Raw genomic sequence first — 9,287 nt, forward strand, 5'->3', positions numbered from 1 at the left:
TCCAGTGAACTTGCTGCGGTATATCCGCCTACAACAAGCACCCATGTGTTGCACCAGGTTGTCACCAAACAACCTTGACAAGTGAGATCAGTCACTGCCTTTCGACAGGGTCGTTCAACACTATGATAGCCTTACCGTATTATCTGTGCCCTTACTTCAGAATAATACTGGGGCTACGGACGTTTCTAGAATGGCCACCATATGTGCTCATAGGGTTCTCACTATCAAGATTTGAAACACTTGATACCCTCGTCACGGTTCTACCATTCTAAGGACATATATCAATACATATTGCAATAATAATGATTTACGCGATATAGAATAAAATGCCTTTTATTATTGATTAATGAACATTATTACAAAGAGTCAATTTTACAATAATTGATTGGCTCTAGGGCATCTACTCTAACACAACATAATGAAAATAAGATAAAAGACAAGAAATCTCCCCAGATGACGAATCCACTGGTTCAAAATCGAATATTCACCCTTGTTAAGTCTCCAAATCGCTCAAAATGAAACTAAGAAAGTGTAAAAAGCTGCTCTAACCCTACTCGAAGACTCCTTGCAAAAAGACTAAGTTTTTCATTTTATACTTCACCCAAAATCCTCAGAAAAACGCTAAAAAGTAAAATTGTGCGTTTTACAAAACTGAGAAATGCAGACTTCGCCGCGGCGAAGAATAAGGCAGATCTTGTTCGTGATTGTCCATTTCGCCGCAGCGAAGAACAACCTTCGTAGCGGCGAAGCTTCCTGAAGAATTCTGAATGGATAGAATTGCCCTCCGTTTGCTTCTTTGCTTGAATCTTCGATCTTAGGTGCTCTCCCTTGGGAACAAGTTTCATCGTGCTTGACTCTGCTTCAGAACTCTCCCAACTTCTGAGATCTGCTCACTTCTGAGTCCAGAAACTCCGAATCTGTCTTTATTCGCTCAAAATGTCCATTTTAACCTGAAACACAAAATGTAAGGAATTAAGTAGCAATTCAGGTAAAAATGAACTAAGAAGTAACTGAAATATGGCCTAAAAGCTTAAATAAACTAGTATAATCCTTGGATTATCAAATACCCCCAAACTAGAACCATGATCGTCCCCGAGCATTAGGTACAAAACAAGAAAAAGAAAAACACAAATGTTCAAAAACATAAAACAACAACTAACAAAAATGAAAAAGAAAGAAAATAAAAGGCCCGACTCACAAAACAACTGCTACCTAGAATTTATACCAATCTCAAAAGTTATTGCAAAATTATTATCAGAGAAATGTTTAACACTCCAAGAAGTTATAAGTTACATCGACTGTCTTCCTCTATCGATCCACCGAGTAGGTAATCCCAACTTCAATCCACATTCCAACTTCCCGGATTATTTTATGCAGGAATGCAAAGTTTATCAAATGGTGGCAGACTCCAGAAGCCTAAATATCGAACTACTCTCCACTAATGAGGACTAGACAAAGGTAAGAATGAAAAGGTCTTTAAAAGCTTGTAACGCTAGGCTCGGGCAGTGGGTTCCAAGAAAAATGATTGGAATAACAAAGTAAGAGAACTTGGTTTTCCTCTTTTTCCTCTTCTTCCTCTTCTGACTCGGAGACCATCCACTCATCTGAATCCCAATCAGCCCATTGGAATTTTGTAGTGTCAACGTTGAGCTTGTCAAAGCTGCTCTTCTGCATATCATACATCATGTAGGTCTGCTCAGCCAACCAATCCTATCGTTTTCCCATACGTTTCATCATACCCATCATCTGCTGCATCATTTCTTTTTGTGTAGCTGTGGAGCTGGAAGATGTGGCAGGGCCTTGTGTGGTTCTCTGCCATTTTGTCCCCGCTCTTGGTTGCTCAGCTGCTGGACGATCAAGATGCTTTTGATAAAAAATTGAGTCTAGGACTGGGGCAGCATGAATACGTTGCTCATCATCATTAACCTTGACTCTAGCTTGAATGCACAAAGCTGTAATGAGATGTGGAAAAGCGTAACTTGTTTGCCCTGGTTTGGAGGCATGCTGAATACTATTCTAGATAATTTCCCCCACATCAATAGTCTTTCCTGTGGCAATGGAATAAAGCAATACTGCCTTCTCTTTAGTTATTGTGCTATAGTGCGTTTCCGGCATCATCTTCGCACTAACAAAATACTGCCACAGTCGAGCCATCGGTGTTAAATTAGTTCCCTTGAGGGTTTTCTTTTGTTTCTTCGACACTGCCCAAGTTGACCAGAAGAATGATATTATCTTTATAACTTGACGTCTTAAACCTCGTGTAATCATCCCGGTAAATCCTAGGTAGTTTATAAAACTCATTGATCACCTTTTTAAAAAACTGCACATCAACCCCTCTCATAAATGCCATACCCTCTTCACAATCAGGGAGGTTGGCATAAAACTCCCTTACTAGCGGCTCTACAGCCGGTTGTGCAGGAGCACTCATAAACACTTCCCATTGTCTCCCTCGACTCCAATCCAAGGCCAGACTCGCGGTCAATCTGCGCTCAGGAACAAAGCCCTTATCCTTTCTTTTGATAGCCCCTTCATATCTTTGCCGAGCCTCCTCACTCACGAAGCAGTCATCCACTTTCTTTCCTTTTCCCTTGCCCTTACATGGATGCTTGACTTTGACCGGCATTTTCTCCAAAATTAAAGTTCAACTCAACCAACAATTCAAACCTAAGCGTCCTACAACAACCAATTCAATCCTACAAAAATTGACAACACTTCAAAAAATTCGCATTTCAACCCCAAACTACAATTTTTCAAATTCAACCAAAACACTTCAAAACTCAAAACCCAAACTCCTCAATATCACCAAACGCACAATCAACCCTTCCTCAAACAAAATCGAACTCACAAGCACCACAATTTTCACAACTCAACCACAACCAATTTTTTCAGATCTACAAATTAAAACTCGAAATTGTGCGATAAAAGGTTTAGGGAACTTAAGATCTTACCAATATGAAGGAAAATTCGACACCAATTCGACCAGAATCAGCCTAGATTGGAAAGCCCCAAATTTCTTGACCTAAAAATTTTGTGAAATTTTCGCAAAAATTTGTTGTTGAAAGGAGTTATTTTGGTGTTTAGGAGAGTTAAGGAGTAAGAAATTTTGTTGGGAAAACACTGGGAATGCAATGGATTGAAGTTTGAAAATTTTTCTCTCAAGTGGATATGAAGAGTCACATGAAGAATGAAGAAGAAAGTTGGGTATTTATAGAAAACGACTATCACCGCGGCGAAGTTCTTCATTCAAGAACCCTATTTGAAACCCAGGTTTTGCCGTGGCAAAGAAAAATTCTTTGTCAGGGTGAAAACATACAGAGGTTACACGTTTTTTTTTTTTAGCTTGCTTTGCTCCGGCGAAGAACAATCTTTGCCGCGGCGAAATACCTTAGAAAAATTTCGTCCCACTTGCTTCGCCGCGACGAAGACAATTCCTTCGCCGGGGCGAAAACTTCCAGGAGCTGCACATGGTTCTTAGGTTTTTTCTCCCCGGCGAAGAACAATCTTCGCCACGGCAAAGTCTGGGACTTTCAAAAACATATTTTCCTACAAAATGCTTCACCGCGGCGAAGTCTGGAGCATATTCATTCCTTTCCTTAGCTGAAAACTTTACCTAAAACACCCAAAAACACACAAATTAAAATTCATACAACTCATCATGAATTCAAACAAATTCAAACAACCAAAATGAAAATAAATAATTAAAAACACTTGGGTTACCTCCCAAGAAGCGCTTGTTTATAGTCGATAGCTTAACTCTCTCAATCCTTCAAGTTGGGATGTCAAGCCAGATTGGGATGGATTTGTAACTTAGCATCCCATTTATGTAGGGCTTCAATCTTTGTCCATTGACCGTAAAGGTGCCATTTTCTTCTTGTGACACTTCCATCGCTCCGTATGGGTGAATTCTTGTCACTGTGAATGGTCTAGACCATCTAGATTTAAGTTTCCCAGGAAAAAGCCTAAGTCTAGAATTGAACAACAAAACCTTCTGTCCTACTTCAAAGTCCTTCTTTCGGATATGCTTGTCATGCCACCTTTTTGTCTTCTCCTTGTAAATCCGGGCATTCTCATATGCTTCGAGACGGAACTCATCGAGTTCATTCAAAGTCAACATCCTTTCTTCCCCAGTAGCTTTCAAATCCATGTTTAGCTGCTTGACTGCCCAGTATGCTTTATGCTCGAGTTCTACCGGCAAGTGACACGCCTTCCCATAGATCATCCTGAATGGAGACATACCAATCAGAGTCTTAAAGGCAATTCGATAGGCCCATAATGCATCATCCAGCTTTCGTGACCAATCTTTCCCAGATACATTAACTGTTTTTTCTAAAATTCCTTTAAGTTCTCTGTTAGACAGTTCTACTTGCCCGCTTGTTTGTAGATGGTAAGGTGTTGCAACCCTATGTGTCACTCCAAACTTACTCAACAACGCATTCAATTGCCTATTGCAAAAGTGGGATCCTCCATCACTAATGATTGCCCGTGGTACCCCAAACCTTGAGAAAATATTCTTTCTCACAAACTTAATCACTACCCTAGCATCATTAGTCGGTAATGCAACTGCTTCGACCGACTTTGACATGTAATCTACCACTACCAATATAAATGTGTTCCCAAAAGAACTTGGGAAGATTCCCATGAAATCAATCCCCCACATATCAAAAAGCTCAACCACTAGGATGTTCAACGGCATCTCATCTCTTTTTGAAATATTGCCCATCCGCTGACATTGGTCACACTCCCGAATCATCTGGAAGGAATCCTTAAAGAGGGTTGGCCAATAAAACCTCGATTGTAGAATCTTGGCTGCTGTCCTAGCTCCTCCAAATGGCCACCTACTTCCCTCTCGTGACAATGCCGTAGAATGCTTTCCATCTCCTCCTCCAGGACACATCTCCGTATCATTTGATCAGCACAGTGTCTGTAAAGAAACGACTCTTCCCAAAAGTAGTACTTCAAATCTGAAAATTTTTTTCTCTTTTGTTGGTACGTCATACCACTTGGGAGCATCCTTGATGACAAATAATTTGCAAAATCCACATACCATGGTGCTTCTTCCACTATCATCAATTTCTCATCCGGAAATGTTTCTCTAATTGGCATTTCCTCCTCAGTTCCCTTGATTGGTCTCTCAATCCTTGACAAGTGATCAGCCACAACATTTTTCGACCCCTTCTTATCTCGAATTTCCAACTTGAACTCCTGATGTAGTAAGATACATCTTATCAGCTGAGGTTTTGCTTCTTGCTTTGCCAAAAGGTGCCTGAGTGCTGAATGGTCCGTATAGACGATCACCTTTACATTAACAAATATGAACGAAACTTGTCAAAAGCAAAAACTATAGCCAACAATTCTTTTTCAGTGGTGGTGTAATTTAATTGTGCATCAATGAGTGTTTTGCTAGCATACTGAATTACATGCAACACTTTGTTTTTCCTCTGTCCTCAAACTACCCTTAGAGCAAAATCACTAGCATCACACATTAATTCAAATGGCAGTCCCCAATCGGGAATTGCAATAATAGGTACAGATACTAATAATTTTTTTAGAGTTAGAAAGGCATCCATGCATTGATCATTAAAGTCAAAAACAACATCTTTATTCAACAAATTGCAAAGGGATTTAGAAATCTTAGAAAAATCCTTGATGAATCTTCTGTAAAACCCTGCATGCCCCAAGAAACTTCGGACCGCTTTGAAATTTGATGGTGGTGGCAGCTTCTCAATCACTTCTGTCTTTGCTTGGTCAACTTCTATTCCGTCCTTTGAAATCCTATGCCCAAGCACTATTCCCTCTTGGACCATGAAGTGACACTTCTCCCAATTGAGTACCAAGTTCGTCTCCTTACATCGCTGCAAAACAAGAGAAAGATTAGTTAAACAATTATCAAAAGACGAACCAACAACTGAGAAGTCATCCATGAAGACTTCTATGAACCGTTCCACCATGTCCCCAAAGATCGACATCATGCATCTCTGAAATGTTGCTGGTGCATTGCATAACCCAAAAGGCATCCTTCGGTAAGCAAAGGTGCCATAGGGGCAAGTAAAGGTCGTCTTCTCTTGATCCCCAAGCATGATGGCAATTTGGTTATATCCTGAATACCCATCCAGGAAACAATAATAGGCATGTCCTACCAATCTCTCCAACATTTGATCAATGAATGGTAATGGAAAATGATCCTTCCTTGTTGCCTCATTCAATTTTCGGTAATCAACGCACACTCTCCATCATGTCACCGTTCTAGTTGGTATCAACTCGTTACTCTCATTCCTTACTACCGTGATACCTCCCTTCTTCGGGACCATTTGTACCAGGCTCACCCATGGACTGTTGGAAATAGGATAAATAATCCCCGCATCTAGGAGTTTCACCACCTCCTTTCTCACCACTTCTTTCATCAAAGGATTCAATCTCTGTTGTGGTTGCACCGTAGGCTTAATGTCATCCTCCATGAGTATCTTATGCATGCAAAATGATGGCGAGATACCTCTAATGTCCGAAATGGTCCATCCAATTACTAGTCTATGTTCCCTCAACACCCTAATCAACCGCTTTTCCTCCAATTTACTCAAACTGAACTAATAATCACTGGGAAGTTTTCTGAGTCTCCAAGATATACATATTTGAGGTAGGAAGGTAAAGGTTTCAACTCAAGCTTTGGAGGTTATTTATTTATTTTCCTTTTCCTTCTCTTTTTCAAAATCAAACTACTCAAATTCTATATCTTGAATCTCATCAATCGGTTGAAGTGCTTCTAACATCCTAGCACATTCATTACTAGCTGACTCATCTACCTCTACTATTTTTGATTTGGCTATACACGCTTCTAGAGTTAATTGTGGGGTGTTTTCTTCAATAGATTCCACAACTAATTTGTCCACCACCTCAACAGTAAAACATGAATCCGTTTTGGATGGAAACTTCATCGCCTCAAAGACATTGAAAGTTACTGTTTCATCTTGAACTCTCAATAGTAACTTTCCTTCTTGCACATCTATAAGTGCTCTCCCCGAGGCCAAGAATGGTCGGCCTAAAATCAAAGGAATTTCTTTATCCTCTTCCATGTCCAACACCACAAAATATGCCGAAAAGATTATCTTGTCCACCTTCACCAACACATCTTCTACTATCCCCCTCGGGTGTTTTATGGACCTATCTGCTAGTTGCAACGACATGGTCGTTGGCTTTACTTCACCAATTCCCAATCTCCTGAAAACAGAAAAGGCATCAAATTAATACTAGCTCCTAAATCACACAAAACACGATCAAAAGTAATATCTCTTATAATGCAAGGAGTAGTAAAACTTCCTGGATCTTTGAGCTTCGGGGGTAACTTCTTCTGGAGAATGGCGCTGCACTCCTCCGTGAGCATCACCGTTTCCTCATCTTCTAACTTCCTTTTGTTTGATAGGATTTCCTTAAGGAACTTCGCGTAGCTCGGCATCTGCAAAAGGAATGTATATATGCAATTTTTTAAATATTTCAATAAACTTTGAAAATTGCTTATCCTGATTCTTTTTCTTCAATCTCTGAGGAAAAGGCACGGGTGGAGTGTGATGTGCCAACTCTAGTGGTATCTCGGGGAATGGCAATTTCTCCTTCTTCTTTTGCCTTTCATCCTTCTTCTTGTTCTCTTCCTCCAAACCCCTTGGTTTCTCATCAACTACAATCTCTTCACCAACTTCCTCTTCAGAATCTTCCTTTCCAGCTTGCTCAACTTCTTCCAAAACTGTCCCACTTGCTCATGTGGGTTAGTCACCGTGTTGCTTGGTAAAGAACCCTAAGGTCTCTTATTTAGTTTCTCGGCCAATTGGCCTATCTGTACCTCAAGATTCCGAATGGACGCCCCTTTATTTCTAAAATTTGTCCCCGTTTCATTCATAAAACCCGTGGTCTCTTGCATGAATTTTCCAAACATGTCCTTCAAGTTTGTCACTCTTGGATCTCCCGGTTGATTATTCACCCCTAGTTGGTTGTTTGGCAATGTCCTTTGGTTCCATTGATTATTTTGCTGGTTCTGATTGCCCCAAGCCAGATTTGGATGATTTCTCCACCCCAGGTTGTATGTGTTAGAGTATGGGTTGTTTGGTTGCCTCTGATTTCTTGCCAAGTAGTTCACTTGCTCCGATGATGAAGATGACGAAGCAAATGTGTTCCCCACTTGACACTCGCTGCTCACATGGTTTCCTGCACAAAAGTCACAAGTTAGTTGAGGTGCTTGTATTGAGTGTACCTGCAAACTTCCCAACTGTTTCTGAAGTGCCATGAGTTGGGCTGAGATGGCTATAAAAGCATCAACTTCATGAAGACCCGAAGATTTTCTTGGTATTGCTCTCTCATTTGGTATTTGATAGTTGTTGCTTGCCAAAACCTCAAGCAACTCATAAGCCTCCTCTGGGGTCTTATTCTGCAAGGCTCTTCCTGAAGCTGCATCCACCATGGTTTGCACATTACCCATCAGTCCATTGTAGAATGTTTGGACTTAAAGCCAAACTGGCAACCCATGGTGTGGACATTTCCTCATCAATTCCTTATACCTCTCCCAAGCCTCATACAATGACTCGGACTCATCTTGTAGAAATGATGTGATATCATTTCTCAATTTTGCTGATTTATCTGGAGGGAAGAACTTGGTAAGGAACTTCTGTGCTAGATAATTCCAAGTTGTGATAGTTCCCAGTGGTAGTGCCATTAACCACCCCTTTGCTTTATCCCTTAATGAGAATGGGAATAACCTCAACCTAATGCATCATCTGACACTCCGTTCGACTTGAAGGAGCCACAAATTTCCAAGAAGTTTGCTGTAACGCCCCACTTGAGGTACGTAGTTATTGTTTCTTCTTTTGCTCTTATTTGAGTTGGTTTCTTGGTATTATTGTTTGATTGACCTTTGATTGAATGTTGTGTTGAATACTTGCCCTAAAATTGGTTGAAAATAGAAGAAGTTCAGTGTGCCAAGCTTCGCCGGGGCGAAGAATAATCTTCGCCGCGGCGGAGAGGTGTTGAAGCCACGGGGAAACATTCTGGACAGTTTCGCCGCGGCGACAGAAGATTCCTCGCCGCGGCGACAGGCCGACCAAAATGTTTGCTAAGTTTTAGATATTTTCTTCCCTAAGGGTAATTTGACCATTCTACCCCTAATTAGTAGGAAAAGTGGGGAGTTAAATGTAAAGATTTTTCATGGAGAATATGTTGCTATGGGGGTGTGTTTGTAATGAATCAAAGGATATAGATAGAATTCCCAAAGAAGAGTAAGCGCAAAATGGGAATGCTTGTGTATAAAT

The 9,287-nt window shown here is 40.6% G+C and overlaps 1 non-coding gene across 1 annotated transcript; it reads left to right on the forward strand.

Annotated features, from left to right (window-relative positions):
* The first annotated feature begins 8,501 nt into the window (after positions 1-8,501).
* Positions 8,502-8,608, forward strand: LOC116135219. The gene has a single exon (XR_004128864.1). It is a non-coding gene; the product is annotated as a small nucleolar RNA R71 (small nucleolar RNA).
* Positions 8,609-9,287: the final 679 nt, after the last annotated feature.

This window comes from Pistacia vera, unplaced genomic scaffold (genome assembly GCF_008641045.1).
Source record: "Pistacia vera cultivar Batoury unplaced genomic scaffold, PisVer_v2 Contig296, whole genome shotgun sequence".
Lineage (NCBI taxonomy): Eukaryota > Viridiplantae > Streptophyta > Magnoliopsida > Sapindales > Anacardiaceae > Pistacia > Pistacia vera.